This window comes from Nesoenas mayeri (genome assembly GCF_963082525.1).
Source record: "Nesoenas mayeri genome assembly, chromosome: Z".
NCBI lineage: Eukaryota > Metazoa > Chordata > Aves > Columbiformes > Columbidae > Nesoenas > Nesoenas mayeri.
The window spans coordinates 65945547-65961792 of NC_137542.1; the positions used below are offsets into that span (position 1 = coordinate 65945547).

Consider the following 16246-nt stretch of genomic DNA (forward strand, 5'->3'; position numbering starts at 1 on the left):
AAAGGCTCATAAGAATTTCTTGGACTTGTCTCAAGAATTCCACCTTTAGGTAGGAGGGAATTTCAACATATTCTGCTACTTAATACAAAATAGGCTTTTGTTTGGTTGACTTAGAACATATTGATAAGCTTTCTAATTTTATTTTGTTGCTGCTATTGGATTAGGTGAGAAAAAGAGATGCCATGATTGAGAAATTGCAAATATACTCTACTGCTCAAGAAAAAAAAAAAAGGAATTAGGCTGATATAAGCTGTGTTTTGCTTGTGGATTCATAGCTTTGTAATCTCAAATCCAAGCACACGTGAAACAGGCAATAGAATCCCAAAATAATACTGTGAAAACTGGAATAAAAATAAAAAAATCTCTACTTTTCAGGGAGTAAGAGTTAGAATTGTATTTTTGTCTGTGTTGTTCCCCGCCCCCCCCCCCCCCCTGCCCCGCCCCAGCTGCCAGGACAAGAATATTCCATCTTTCATGCTATGAAGTATGAGAGAAAATATGTATTTGGGAAGGATGTAAGTCATGTTAGCAGCAGTTAGAAATTTTTTACTTAATTCAGCCTTATTTTGATCCCATTCTCTTAAGCATGCTTGTATCTGGGTAAAACCAAGTCTGTATTTCAAGAAGTGGAGACAGTACTCATAACTGGTTTTCAAATTTTACAAAAATGGCAAGCAGTAGCTTATTTAAATATTAACTCGGTAGTATAAGTCCACCTTGTAGTCATCACTATGCATAACACTGCCATGAACAGCATTGATGAAGAAACCAATATACTGTAAGGAAGTGTAAGACAAATGAAAAAAGTAGGTAACTATAAAAAGGAAGAAGCTGCAAAGTGAAAAGTTAAATACTTGCAAGCAAAAAGAGAGTAACAAAACTCTCAAAAACTGGATAAGGGGAAAGAAATGTGCATGGAGGAGAAAAAAGCAAGCTATGGTATACTTCACTTACCTGAGGATCCAGGTTTTTGTGATTGTGTCTTTGTGAGCACCATGCTTGATATGCAGAACAATCACAAGATTTCCCTGGTCCAAAACCATGACTTAACCAGAACTCAAGTGCAAGTCACACTTTCCACATGCCCTAGTATTCGTTGCCTAAATAGATGTCCTTTCTAGCCCAAATTAATACTGCAAACTAGAAATGATCCTATGATATATGCCACTCTTTGAGTAGCAGCCTGGCTTGAGTTGAATCTTGTCAGAAGAAAACAACATGGTCCTCTATATTTTTTTCACTTTGACTAAACTGAATCACCATAGTGTTCATAATCATACAACACAGAATTTTTTTTCCCTGATCTAGTACATTCACAACCTTTACTGCTTATAGGATCAAAATTGTATGGTGGTAGCTTTCTCTATGCAGGACTCACTGTCCTGCAATTAGCACAATTCTAAGAGCAGGAACACTAGAATAAACACATCACCATGTACTTGACTTCAATTTCTTGTACTTGGAGACTGTTTAAAGATGATTAAATTCAAGTTTGCAGTAGGAGAACAATGAAGGCCAAGACCAGCAAAATGGACTCTCTAAGAAATAGTGGCACTGGTTTAGAATTCTTGGTTTGCCCCACTGAACAAAGATGTTTGATCACTTCTAACAGGCATTTTAACAGGCTAGGAACAGCCAAAACTAGGAAACAAATTCTCTTACCAAAACCATTCAAAAAGATAACTGGATGCCACAACCAGAACAGGTTAGCACACAGGAATGAATGCTTAGTAACTGATGACACCTTGGAGTCCAAGAGAAATCCATTCTGGGCATAGGTCTACTCAATATTCTTCAATTGCTTCAGTGATGAGTTTGTTTATAAAATCTGCAGCTAACACAAAGCTAGTGGGATTCGGCAAATGCCCTAGAAGAGAGAATTATAACTGAAAATGATGTTGAGAAATTGCAGATAAGCTCAGAAACCGTTACAATAAAACTGAATAAAATCAAGTATAAAGTGATACTTCCACAAACAAAAAATATAAACACAAAACAGGGACCACCTGGTTAGGAAACAAAACACTGAAAAGAACAAGCAGAGAAAGAGCTCAACACCACAGGGTGCTTCTCCTCTTGCTTAAAATGTGACATCCGACTCTGGAATTTTGTGGACTACAAAATAAACAGGAACACTAACACATTATCACTGCAAGCCAACCCACCTATCTCACACACAGACTTCATTCTGGAATGCATTCAGAAAGGCTCTTTAGGCAAGGGAGAGAATTCTTCCCCTCTATTGAGCCTTGATAAGATCTCAGCTGAATATTACCTTTTCAACAACACACTCAAAAACACCCTGAGAGCTTCGAACAAATGCGACTACCTTGAAAGAGGTTTTATCTTTCAAACCTATGAAGACAGCTAGATAAACATAGATGTCTCCAGAAAAAAAGGCTGAGGGGGAAAGTGCATGACTAACAAGCACATTCACAAAAGTTGTACTTGAACAGAAAATTTACTTTTCAATTAGAAAACAATTACATCTTCTGAAAGAGAAGGAAAAGCTCAAACTAGCTTTAATAATTACCTTGTTGTCCGTCATACTAGGCTGAGATGCACCTCTTCAATGGCACACTCATTACATACTGTGTATTGATAGATGAGGGAGTAAAACCCACCCACCCTCCAGGATTCATGCACTTCAGGAAAAGCACCATTCCCAATATACAATGGATAGGGCATAGAGAAGACCTTGGTAGGGAGTACCAGCCAAACAAGACACTTTCCAAGGTTTCTTATCTTGACGATTTCATCATCAGAAGGTTTGCCTTCACTGCCAAAACACACCAAAAAAAAGTGCCTGTTTTTTCTATGTTAGTTACCTGACACAGATGAATTACGTTGGTGTAAAAGAGAAAACATTTCCACCTTAGTGCAGCAAACTTGTGGAGGTCAGTCTTATTTCCCTGCCTGACGATCTCAATGAACTTAACTCACTGTAAAGCTGAAGTGACTTGCCTTCATGCCATCTTCACCTTTGAAGGTTTTGACTGAAGTTCAAATGAGTATGCTTTTTATTTTTGCTTTTCAAGGCAAACACTATCCACCAATGGATCACACATAATAAAAAATGTTACTCACTTCTGTAATGAAAGTCTTAAGCTTGCTTGCATATGACTTTTCCGGACACATTAAAAATTTTGTTATTTATATAGAAACCTGAGCACATAGCCATCTTCAAAGAACATTCAAGCTTAAACCCATTTTCACTGACCAGCTAGCCTAAACACCTGGACTTTGCTAGGAGATGGCTGAGGCATGAAAAAAAATACTCCTTTCTGCCACTTCTGCTGCAGTGGCTGCAACCTCTGGCAGGACTTGTTAGCAAACAGAAATAACATTAGAGGCTGTTATAGCAGGAGTTTTGAGGTGGTAATGGTGAGTTTACTACAAACGTCTGCAACTCCCTGATGGTATTGACTTATTTTGGTATGTGTCCCTACAAGAGTTCCACTAATATGAGCTTCTTAACAGTTTTAATTATACTGGTATCATTCCTCACATAAAAAAGCTTTAATTCCACAATAAGACATCTAACTACTCAAAATGGTACCTCTTCCCATCGTGGTACTTTATTTAGTTTGAAAATTTTATGTGTTATTTTACTGTTGTCAGCAGCATTCAAAGCATTCATTCAGTTAAGGTCCCTAATCTTTCTTTTTGCAAAGGCAGACAAATCAATCAGAGGAAAACTAATTTATATTTTAGCACATGATTATTCACCACGTTTGCATATTCACCATGCATGAAGCTTCAGCCACCCAAGTCTCATACGGCAAACCCCTACTGATGCTACCAATTTCAGTAAAGATTTTCACATCAGTTGAACATGCCTGCCTTAACAAAAAACATGTTTTCCAACCCCTCAATACAGGTTACAATGACATTAAGCGAGACTCCATCAAAATACAAAAGAAAACTGGAGTTTTTGTTGCCCCAAAATGAAATTAGCTGCTGCAACAGTCTCAAAATAAACAGAACACATTATTTATCCCAAAGTCAAGTGGACATTTTTTCCTTTGCCTGAAAGAGTAATCGCTGTGTGCTTTCCACCAAAAAGAATGGCTTGCCCTGGTTTAGAATGGTTTGAGTGCTGCTAAGTCCAACGAGCAGTTGAATTGTCTTATAAGGAAGATTTCCTTTTGTCATTTAAGCCTTGTTTTCTCTTCTGTAAAGGAAAAGGGCAAAGAGCCCCAAGGTTTACTCTGGGGAATGGAAAAGAAAAAAAATACCAGCTGCCTAATTAAAGTTACAATAGGGTATGAGGGTGAAAAAAAAAAAAGCATTCCTTTACCCCTTTCATTTTCATTAGCAAAATTTTCCAAGAATGTTAGCCATCTTCTTTTATCTCTAAGACACCAAGTTGCAACTCCTAGCTTAGGACAAAGTTAAAATCAAAATTATTAATTACTCATGGATTAAAAGGTTTACATAATGATACAAATACTTAAATGTTTCTATTTCTTTTATTTTGTTCCCAAGTAAATACTTCTCACACAGGCAATGGTGAATTGAAAAGATGGTCTTTTAATGTGTTTAGTTTTTTTTTTAATTTATTTTTGGATACTTAGTACTGTCCAGATAGTACTAATCCTTACACATTTATCTTTCAGCGTTTTGGTAGTCATTTTACAGAACAAATAACATTAAGCTAACGATTAACACCTTGGAAAACTACAGAAAGTTGCAATTAGTACTTGTAGAGTGAGCACTTTAACTTGGTGATTACTGCTCCTATTTAACCAATTAAAAAAACGCCTAAGTTAAACACCACGCAAACAATAGCTGTCACTTAATGACCACATGGTGCATGTGGTGCTCCCAGCATTGCTTCAGGTCCTTAACTACTCCACCTGGCCACAGCATAGGAACCTCATGTGGAATACTGTTGTCTAAGTATCTGTAGTAGCTACTCATTTAAATGCTGAAGTTCCTCTTAACATTTTTATTCCGATCACAGAGTGAAATCCACAGTAAAGGAGTGAACTTCAGAATGGCAAATACTTTCCATATGACAAGATAAAAAAAGATAATTACATATAACACCACATATGGTAGTTTGGCTGTATTTTAAGTTGACTCTACAATTCATGTTCAAAAAAACATCTCAGACAGGTGGGTCCATTACTTTAATGAATTACTTAGTCGTCTGTTACATAAACAGGTATAGCTTCTGCAAAAAAAAAAAAAAAGTGAGAGCTTTGCAGCGCTTGACTGCAGTTCAGGTAAACAATCTACAGCATAAAAAAACCCCAATACCAACAAATAACAAAAACAAAAACACAACAACAAAAAACCACAAAACCAAACAAAACAAACCATCACGTGGAGTCAGAAAGTGTACTTGCACACCGTTAAAAAGCTAAAAGGACGGAAACATGCAAGACAGAACAAACATAATTACGCTATTTACCGTTCCTATCCCTAAAGAAACAAGAGATCCACCTCTGCTCTTCAAGCAGACTTATTGTATCTGGCGACTGCTTCAACAGCCGCCTCCAGATCTATGGCAAGGAGCAACCAGGTCCTCCGAGCGGGCCTGTGGTAAATAACCGCCCTCGCCGGCGGCCGTTGGGAGCGGGAGCCCGCCTGCCTGACAGGCCGGTTCAGCTGGAATGTTCTCGGCAACCTCCTCTGGTTCACGACGCCACCCTCTGCCATCGGAGATCGCGGACGGGACGTAAGTTTCGGGACGCATGACAACGCCCTTCCATGTCTCTCCCCTCACTTTCCCTCCCCGCCTTTTTCTTTTAAAAGCAACGAGACACCAGCAGCCCAGCCGCCAGGTGTAGGAGACCCCAGCGCCCGTCAGGGTGGCTCCTCCCCGCCTCCCTCCCCAGCGGCGGGAGGCTCGCCCCGGCAGGCTGGGGCAGCAGAACGGCGAGTTCCAGCACCTTCTTCACCTCACCCAAACTACTCCCGCGAGCACTGCCGCCTCCTCACAGAAGGCGCTCCCGTTCCTCTCTCTCCCACTGCACAGGAGAGCTTTGCGGGCTGAAGGGGCGCGGAAGAACCTCGAGCCGCAGCCCAAGCCGTCCCGCCGCTGCACGGCGAACATGCGAGCGGGGCCCCCGGCGTGCGCGCACACGACAGCTCGCACACTCACACAACCCTCTCCGCCTGCCACGCTCCTGCACACCTCCTCCCCTCCCTAACCCCTCGGCTGAGTGACAGCAGGATCACTCCAATAGAGCCGCCCTTTCTGCCCAGGGGGCGGGCACTCCCTCGCCGGCAGGCCAATAAGAACGCCGCTTCCTGAGCGGTGGCGTCGGTGAGGGGAGGCGGCGGGAGGGGCAGGAGTTTAGGAAGAGGAGGGAATGGCTGTCATCAATGAAGTCATGTTCATAATCTAGTCTCTCGCTCCGGTTCCGGACTCGGGTGACTCACCGAGGGGGAGAGGAGCGACATTCAGCACGACGCTCCTCCCGGGCGGAAGGTAAATATAACTTACAACTCGGTCCGCCCCCCGCCCCGCTCCCTATCCCTGGCACGGCGGTGCCTGCGCCGTCCTTTATTGTTAGTGATCGCGCTGGCACGCACCGTGCCCACCTTCCCTCCCCTTCCCGAGCACGGCCCCGCTGGCCCCGGGCGCTGTCGTGCCACCTGCTTCCTCTCCCCACCGTCTCCGGCGCCCGGCCCTCCCAAATATTTATATCCCCTAGTGGGTGGAGAAAAGAAAGTTTTGATCCGGTATTTCTGGAATAATCACGATGCAAAAATCCGGGGTGGGAAGGTGTGAGGGGAAGAAGCCCCCAGGGCGTCGCTGGTGGCTGACTTGTGAGTCAGCGGCACCCGCGGGAGGGACGGCGGAGCGGCGGGGCGGCTGGCGCTCGTCACCGGAGCGGCCGCGGTCTCGCACGGCAACAACGACCAGCTTTTGGCACCTCTTAGTCTTGCCGCCAAGCGAACGTGTCACAACGCTCCGGGCGACGCGAGCCGCTGGAGCGACAGCTCACACATCAGCCCCGGGGCAGCTCGGCGGGCCGGGGGCGGCCTCTCCTGCTGCCTCACCCAGCGTGGGCCGCCCGGTGGGCTGCGTTTCGGCGGCTGCGGGGGGGGGGCGTGGGAGGTCTCAGGGTGAAGTTCACGGTGTCCGGCGGAGGGAGAGCGTGTGGTGGTGGGGTTGTTTCTGTGGTGTGCCACACGCTCCCCTGGACCTGACCGAGGAAAGGGAAGTGAGGAGGCACAGGCAGGGAGAAAGACGGTGCGTGGGGGAGCGGTCTCGCCTGTGAGAGTAGCGGCGTTCCCCGGCAGAGCCAGAGAGGCCGTGATCCGGAAAATCTCCCTGCCTGTCACAAGCACTACACGCACCGGGGAGGGGGAAGGAGATGGGGGCTGGGACTTCGCCCCAGAGGCTGCGGCTCCTGTTGCGTTTCAGTGTCTTGTTTTTAACTGTGCAGTCACTCCAGCTGTAAAGGTGTCGCGAATTACTTCCCAAAATAGCATGTCTTCCCCCTCCACCTCGTTTTCCCTGCAGAAATCATGCCTGCCCCCCCCCTCTGCCTTGCTGCAGTCAGCGGAGCCGAGTAGCACAAAACATGCGCTTGCAATTTTGTAATCGCCTTCCAAGCAAAAAAGCATTTTATTTCCGGTGTGCGCGGATTCCTTTTTTTTTTGTTTTTTTTTTTGATCGGGTCGGGCGGGAGCGAGGATGCATACCCACGCAGATGCTCAGGTAGACGTGGCTTTTCCGCCCCATCAGGAGAGGGGGACGGCGGTGGTCGGCACCTGAAAAGTTCTCTCCCGTGCCGGAGGCGGGGGCAGGCAGCGGGCAGCTGCTGCAGCCAGCTCCCGGGCGGGGCAGGAGAGCAGCGAAGCCCGTCCCCGGGCCTTCGCGGGGGAGAGGGAGGCGGTGGTAAGCGCCGGCGGCGGCGGGAGGTGGCTTTTCCCGTCCCTCTGCCTGTGTGAGCGGCGGCGGAGGATCAGGAAGTCACCGCCGCCACACACAGGCGCACAGACATGTTTGGTCGGCGTGACATGGTGGCGGAGGGAAGGAGCGGCGGGGAGATGGGCCCAGCCCAGCCCTGAGGGATGCCCCGGCTGCTCGCCCGCCTGCCGCCGCCGAGCCGCCCCCCTTCCCCCGCCGTCGAGGTACGGGGCCCTGCGCGGCCCGCCGCTGGCAGCGGCGCAGCCATTGCTTCGTGGAGGAGGGGAGGAAGGAGGCAGCGGGGCTGGATCTCCGGGCAGGGACGTTTTAGAGCCTCTCGGCCGGGGCGAAAACTTTCTGGAAGGCCGGAGGGGGTAGAATAGGGCCCTGCGGGTTATGCGCGGCCGCCCCGGCGCCGTTGCTGGGGGGAGGCGGCGGGCGGCGCGGCGCCGAGGCCTAACGCGCCGCCCGGCAGGGCCGGAAGACCCGCGCGGCGCCGCCGAGGCAGAGCGCTGCCGCGGAGGGGCGGGCGGCCCGCGGCCGACATTGCCCGGTGCCGACCCTCCGCCGGCGGCCTGGGCGTGCGCCCGGCTGTGTGCCCGCGCCGACGCCTGTGCCGTGTCTCTGCCCCCCGCCGCGACCACGTTTCATTATGTCCGTGGTACGGGAAGAAATGGAGTTTTTTATTTTGTCTCCTCCCCCCCACCCCCAAATGTGTGATGGTGGAACAACAAACTGCTGCACACGGCTGGAAAAGTTATAGCTCTTCTAAACTCCAACTGAAGTTACACTTAACTGTGGTGTGGTGGGTTTTTTTTGTTTTTGTTTTGGTTTTTTTTTTTTTCTTCCCGAAGTGTGCATTATTGTCAGATGAACTGAGTGGTTTAGTGGCAGCATGACTACATAGATCGCATCGAAGTTGGTATTACTTGTTATCTGCTGCTTGTGTTTGATATTCAGACTTACCAAACTTTAGTCTAACACTGTTCTTTCGAAGATTTCTGATGAATATTTTAGATATGTGAGTAAATATTCAACTGAAGAATTGAAGCTATAAGGTTTTTTTTACCATTTTAAGTGTTCTGCACACTTTCAGAAAAAAAAAAAAAAGGTGCATGGGATCTATGACACGCTATTGTTCTGCTTGCGTTCTTTTCTGTTTTGCTTTTAATTTATTCAGTGTTACTGAGTTTTAACTACAACCCCTAAGAACCAGGCAATAAACATTGTGCCGGAATTTAATTCCTTTGATAGTATACCAGTTACATGTTCGGGGTGGGGCAGTGTCTTCTGTGTCAGTTAGTATTGTTGTGCAAATAAAGGCACACTTTCTCTTTGGGAACCTAATTGCCCTATTACTGCCTTTGACTTTGTTTCTTTTGTCCTTTTGTTATTGTAAGGAAAAAAAGTGTTGTACCAGAACGGTAGGATTAGAAGGAGATTTTTATGCCCATATACATCAGTAATAGAAAGCAAAAAGATTGTGTGAATGATGAGCATTTAAAAAGAAATCTAAAGTTATGTGTACCGTACAGTATATGTGGACTTGACAGAGGTGAGGGGAAAGCTTTATTAAATACATTATTTCTCTCATGAATTGTGTCTCAGCTTTAGGACTGGTATTTCTGTGGTGGAACATGTGCCAGAATAGTGTTTACAGAGCAGCCTTAGATCTTATGTTCAAGTGGTCTGTGGGCATTTCTTGTCAGATTTGAAAAATGCTTTCACCCACACCTGAAGCTTGAAAATTGACAGAAGTGCTCCAGTTAGCATTCTTATATTAAATATATTCTTGACAAAGTTCCATAGGAAATTAATATCTGCAGATATATTTTCTCAAATTTTGTTTGACCTTTGAATTTAGGGTCAGAATGTACACAGCAGCAACTTTAAAAAATGTCTGAACTTTTACCTCCAATTTTCATGGTCCCGATTTTCAGAAGGAGACTTTGTATGGCTGAAAACATTTTTGCAAATTAGTCATTAAAATGCCCATTTTTTAATGTTTTGTGCTGCAATTGAAGTTCTCTATGCGTAAAGAGTGTTTCCCGGACCTCCACCACTTTTTAATTTGATCTGTTTAGTTTTTTATTTGATCCTTCAGTGCAGTAGTAAACACAATGTTATGACATAAAGATCACTTGTCATGAGAGTGGCAGCAGAGAAAAGCCTGTGCCTTATTTGCAAAGTAAAATAAGGAAGGATGAATAAGGGAAAGCAGTAAAGTTTACTTAAACACAACTTCGGTAGTTTGCAAATGCAGCAGAATAGGAAGGCTTATACTGAAAATGGGTTTATTTGTTCCTGGCAAATGTAAAGTTATCACTTCTTAGGCATAAACGTATTCCTGCATGTCTCCACTTGGTAGAGAATATCTCCTATGTTTCACTGCAGGGTTTGAGCACCCGGATAGATCATTTAGAGGGACCATTGGGAAAAATGTAAAAAAATAAGTATCTTGTTACAGAAACAGTACCTTGTTCATGACTTCACTGATTGATATTTTACTATAACTAACTTGTGTTTAAAACAATCTTCTCCCTTCCTCCTTTTCTTCCCTGTTTAAGTAAGTACAAAGCCTGTCAGTAATATGGCAAATTTGCAAATTCATTTCCTTCTACCTACCTCTCATTATGGTTTTTGTTTTTCAGAACCCAATATGAAGATGATGTTCAGTAGCTGTGATTAATACGTGTAGTAAAGGTCATGGCACAGAGTCTTAATCTATAACCAGTCAGTATTCTGTCATGAGTCAGTTTTCTGTGCCCAAAATGTACGGTGGAATCTATGTTGTAGCAAACATGGACTTCATCTTGGGCATTGTCTGCCATGACTGTGGCTATGGGGTTAAAAGGCTATTAAACTTCTGACTGCATCTGTCTGCCCTCCTCTTTTCCTGAAGTCCATGGTCTTCTGCAGCAAAACCATCAGAAAGGATCATATATATGTGCTGTAGCCTCTTCATTGAAGAGTCTGGTGGAATAACTGAATCTAACTTATGGGAACTCTAACTTGCAATGATGCCTTTTGACTGTAATACATTCAGCCCCCAGCTGTTAGCCAGTCATTTATTGGTGCTGTTTGTAGTTTTTCATAAGAGAGTAGGCCATAAGTTAAAGTAGTTGAGAAGTCAGTTTATGAAAAAATGAAACAGCTGCACAGTAGGAATAAGAATTATTACAGAAATATTTGTAAGGGATTGAAGGTGGGGATTATTAGGACTAAAATCCTAAAGTAAACTGTCTCTGCATCTGAAAAGGAGCCTTATGCTGCCTGACTCCACAATGAAGTTTTTGGTGTAAGCCCACTACCCATTCTCCTAACTCTTCTGGGGTGCGTGCAAACGGTCTTTGGTAGACAGTGACTGATGCAGTGTCCAGAGGTTTTTGTCTGCGACCTAAGAATCTGGATAAGCAATTAAGGTACAGCATTTCTGATTCTGCAGTTTGTAGTTTGAACTGAAAATTCCCTTCCAGAAGGTTTTGAAGTTCCATACATGAGTATGTAAAGGCAGAATCTCTCAGCTGTTAATGTATTTGGGTTCTCTGTGTGAACTGAATTATTCTTGTTTATGTTACGTGAAGATTTGACCCTTCTCCTTACTGCTTTTTTTTGTTGTTGTTGTTTCATGTAGACTTGTTATTGACTGACTCATTGTTTGATGAAATGATGATAGTTAAATCCTGATACATGGTAATGCAGAGTGTCCTGTGGGGTTGTACAATATAAAACACTGATTTGCTTCCAAGTTTAAGTTACTTGTTTTAATTATGATGAGCTGCTTTCATTATTAATCAGTTCTTAAACTTTGAACGTCTTCATTTGGTTATGGTTAGAGGATTAAGCAAATGCTACAAATCACTGACAATATAATTTCATGTTTTCTGTGGTTATGTAGTAAAAATAAATGCGTTAGCCCATAGTTGCTCACAATTTCACAGTATATCTTTTTGAAGTCACCTGTGAATTGTGACTTTGCTTGGAGATGTGTGCGGAAAAGTAGACTGTAATTATTTTTCTGTGAAGGCAGAGTTGCAGTCTGCTTTGCAGTGTGTATGTGGCTGTTGTATGGGTCCACATTTCCTTTTAATCAAATGTAAGTGGTTCCGTTTCCTTACTTTCCCCTACATATCCAAGGCAGCAGATTTGGCCAAAACACTCTGGCTGAAGTTCGGTTTAGGCTGACTCGGTCATGGAAAGACGGAAGTTATATTGAATGGTAAAGGGAAACAGCTAGAAGAATTATAAATGCTTACTGCTCCATCTCTTTTTAGACTGTGCCCTGTGTTAAAGCAGCCCGTAGTCTCTGGATCTTTTTGGGTGTTCTGCTGGTCTTGAATTCCAAAGTAATGTAGGTGGTTTTGGTTTTGGACTCACTAATATTGCATACTTTCTTCATGCAAAGGAAATCCATGCCTTTGTTACCTTTGGGTGTGTAGTGGGTTTGTACTAAAATATGTGTAGTGTTCTTGAATGCTGTGGGTCCTGAAAAATTGAGCTGATGGAGACACTGTTGTACAATGAATGAGCTGCATCTACAAAACGTTCCAGGTGCATATAAAGTGATAGTGCAGAAACATTTATGCTTAGGGAACGTTCCCTCAAATTCTTTGTATTGTATATAATCACTGTCCTAAACCATTTGATCTAGAAGTAGTTGAGCAGGGATCCTAAGTCTCTCTCTTCAGCTTCAGCTCTTGGTTTTGTGGCTCTTCTTGTATCTGGATCTGGTTAAAGCATTTTTTTAATTTTAATTTTTATTTTTTTTTTTAATTTTTAAAATTTTTTTCTGTCTCAGCTCTGTGTCCAGCAGAGGTGGAAAAATTCTCTGAGACCACAGGAAGAGCTGTATGATTTACCACAACTAATTCAGTCCCCACTAGTTCTATTGGGGGCTGTTCTCAAAAGAGATTTGGTGATGTTGATGTAAATAAACCTAAGAAGTGATAAGGGATTACAGTCAAGAAGATATGTCTTATTTGAAGTCTATGAATAAAACTATTCTCATGAGGATTTTGAGAAAATTTTAAGATTGGACACTTGAGAAACAATTAGTATGTAATGCATTTGAGAGTCAGGGCCAGAAGCCTTATCATCATGAGATAATTTTATTTTTAATTTTAATAAAGTCCTTATAATCTGTTAGAAGCATTTACCTTTTTTTTTTATTATTTTTATTCCCTTCCTTCCTCTTCACTTTATAATTCTAACAGGCACCACTCATTAAAAAGCAGTCCGTACAAATGGGTCAACACTGACTGTTGCAGGGAGTTGGCTTCATTTTGCTTATTTCATTACAGGCGCCAGGTTTTACCCAAACTAATATTAGTGTTGTCTGGATGGAGCCTGACCACTGTTGCACCTGTTGTATTTTTGTAGATTATTGCTTTGGCTTTAATGAGTCTTTTATAAGGGCCTAGAGGAATTACATATCTAGCTCTTACTGACTTTTAATGAGAGCAGGATGCCTAATTTATATGGGTTTTTTTGTACAATCTCAGTCATAGTAAATATAATCTAAGCTATTTTTGAAACATGTTAAATCATAAGATTTTTAGCTGTTCTATGAGCTGATCCTTGTTTTAGAGGGCCATGTATAATCTGGTTTATGGCAGTAGCTGTTTTTTTAGTTTTGTGGGCTACTATTGTCAGAGAAAATTGCTTTGTCTCTTCATGTTCATGGGTATCTTTGCATAGGATTTATTCCTTGCCTTCAGCTAATATTTTCCAATATTTTGTGTTCTCCTGATATAGTTCTTCAATATACAAAAATCTCTGAATACAAATCTAAGACAGTTCACAATTATGTATGGTTTGGTGAGTTTATCTGCTCTTAAAGATATTGAAGGGACTTATTTGGTGTAAGGGTGTGCAACATCATCCTCTGGTAGAGGTTAGGCACTTGCTAGCCCATTAAAAAGAACTTAAAATTTCCAGATTTGTGTAGAGGATATGTTTGATGTATATGTAAATGGCAGTGTGACTAATGGAGCTGAGACTGGAGCCCGTTAGTTTTTGAGAACTGCAAGTTGAATTTGAAATAGAGGTGAATAGGAAGGGAAATTTTGATACCCATTTTAATGCATGGGTGTAGGTAGAAGTCTTTTGTGAAATAGGATATTTTGGGATACTGCATACTGATAGTAGTTTTGTAATTGGTTGTGTTGTAGTTCTATATAAATTTTTCTAGGTAGTGTTGATGTTGGTCGTGATAGGTTCTGCCTTGTTAAATGGACTGAATCTGGCTTATAATGTGCAGAGAGACACAGCTGTGATAGTGTCAGTCTTATATTCTGCAATGTAGTGATTGACTTGTATAAAAACTGTTTGTTGTGTGGAAATGTCTGTTGTCCTTCATGCAGCTAAACTGTAGGCCTCTTACAGGAAGCCATGGCATGGTGTATGCAGTTGTGAACATTTGATACCTTGCTTCCTTTTGTGGTAATGTTGTGGGGTTTCAAGGGACTAATTAGTGAACATAGTGTTTTGCTTTGAAAGAGAAGCTTCATAGACATCTCTCTGTTTTATCTTGCAAGGAAATAGAATCCCAAGGTAGCTTATTTCAGGTGAGGATACTTTATTTTAAATGAGTTAAGCATTGTTCTAATCTGTTGCCTTGAATCAGAAGTAAGGGAATTCATAAGCAAATGCTGTTAAGCTGGTTTTGATCCTGACAGAATGATTAGTTAATTGGGAGTAAATAAGTGAAAATTATATTTGTGTAGTAGCGTTTTATCTTTTGTGTGGGCTCTGATAAGAAAAGACTCTTGCTTATAAAAGGGGAAAGATGATCAGTTCTGTAAGCTTTGAATTCTCTGATTGCTAGCAGTAACCACCAATCCACTGTCTTGCAGATGGGCCTTGTTTCTGCTTTATTGGAATCTTGGGAGGGTACTTTGTTCTTCTTGAGTGTCTGTTTCTTAATTTGACTACAAGGCAGGGTGTTTGCAGTGTTACAGTATGGCTTTATATAAACAGTCTCATAACACAGTTACACCACTTGCTGAATTTAGAAAGTAATTTCTTAAACTGTAGAGCCCAGAACTGGATGCAGTACTCCAGATGTGGCCTCACCAGGGCAGAGTAGAGGGGAAGGACAACCTTCCTTGTCCTGCTGGTCACACTCTTCCTAATGCACCCCAGGATACCATTTGCTGTCTTGGCTACAAGGGCACATTGTTGACTCATGGCCAACCTGTTGTTGACCAGAAATCCCAGGTCCTTCTCTGCTGTCCTGCTTTCCAACAGGTCCACCCCTAACCTGTACTGGTGTCTGGGGTTATTCCTCCCCAGGTGCAGGGCCCAACACTTGCCTTTGAATTTCATCAGGTTCTTCTCTGCCCAGTCCTCCAGCCTCTCCAGGTCTCACTGGATGGTAGCATGGCCTTCTGGTGTGTCAACACTTCCTCTCAGCTTGGTATCACCAGCAAACCTGCTGAGAGTGCACTCAGTCTCTTCATCCTGGTCATTGATGAGTAGTTCGAACAGGACTGGGCCCAGTGCTGACCCTTGTAGAGCCACACTGATTACAGGCCTTCAGCCAGACCCTGCACCTTTGATCACAGCCCTCTGAGCTCTGCCATCCAGCCAGTTTGCATTGTTTGGTTTGTTTGGTTTTTTTATATAGGGTTACTTTTTTGCTGACTTGACTACTTGAATAATGTGGCCACTATATCAAACACTTGAAAATACTGCTGTTTGGAGTGGGGAATGCCAAGAAACATGGCAGATCTCGATGGCAGCAACTGACCATCGGTTTTGTAAAACTGTTGCATCTACATCCCAGTGTTGCAGTACAGTGACATTAGTAAACAAAAAGTTCCCAATATTCGACATCAATAAAAGTTATCAGAGAGCTGGAGGAGAAGGATGAAGGTTCTCAGAAAATGGAAGAATGTTTCAAGCCTATAGCCTGCATCTGTTTTTTTCTGTTAAAAACACAGAAATAAAGACATAGTAATAGTTGGTTTTCCAGCCTGTAAAAAGCCTGTCATTTGTTCTCGGGCTGCTTACTGTTTTGTAAGCCACTTGAGCTGCACTTTCCTAGTTTGTGACATTGGCAGAACCCCTCAAGTGAATTATAACTTTTCAGTCCAAAGTAATTGTCTTTTCTTTTGCCTGTTACGTTTGATATTGATAGGATTGCATACAGAGATAACCAGAGAGGTCCTACGTTAGTATCTAACTTCAAAAAAAATGGGTCAGAAAATAGTCTAGTAATCCTTTTAATACTTATTTTACTGCATTACCATGAATTTTATATGTACATTTTTCAGTGCAGTCCCATCTGTTTAGGAAGAGATTTTTTGAACACACACATTACAGTGGTGCCCAGCTATCTTCCTTGCCTTTAGTAGCCCTGTGCTTTACCTC

At 43.0% G+C, this 16246-nt stretch overlaps 1 protein-coding gene across 4 annotated transcripts in view; it reads left to right on the forward strand.

The window, feature by feature from the left end:
* The first annotated feature begins 6298 nt into the window (after positions 1-6298).
* Positions 6299-16246, forward strand: part of SMARCA2 (SWI/SNF related BAF chromatin remodeling complex subunit ATPase 2) — a 118170-nt gene continuing 108222 nt past the window's right edge. For all 4 annotated transcript variants that reach the window (XM_080361928.1, XM_080361929.1, XM_080361931.1 and 1 more), the window contains exon 1: positions 6299-6442. The gene's annotated coding sequence lies outside the window, so the exon portion shown is untranslated. The remainder of the gene's footprint in view (positions 6443-16246) is intronic.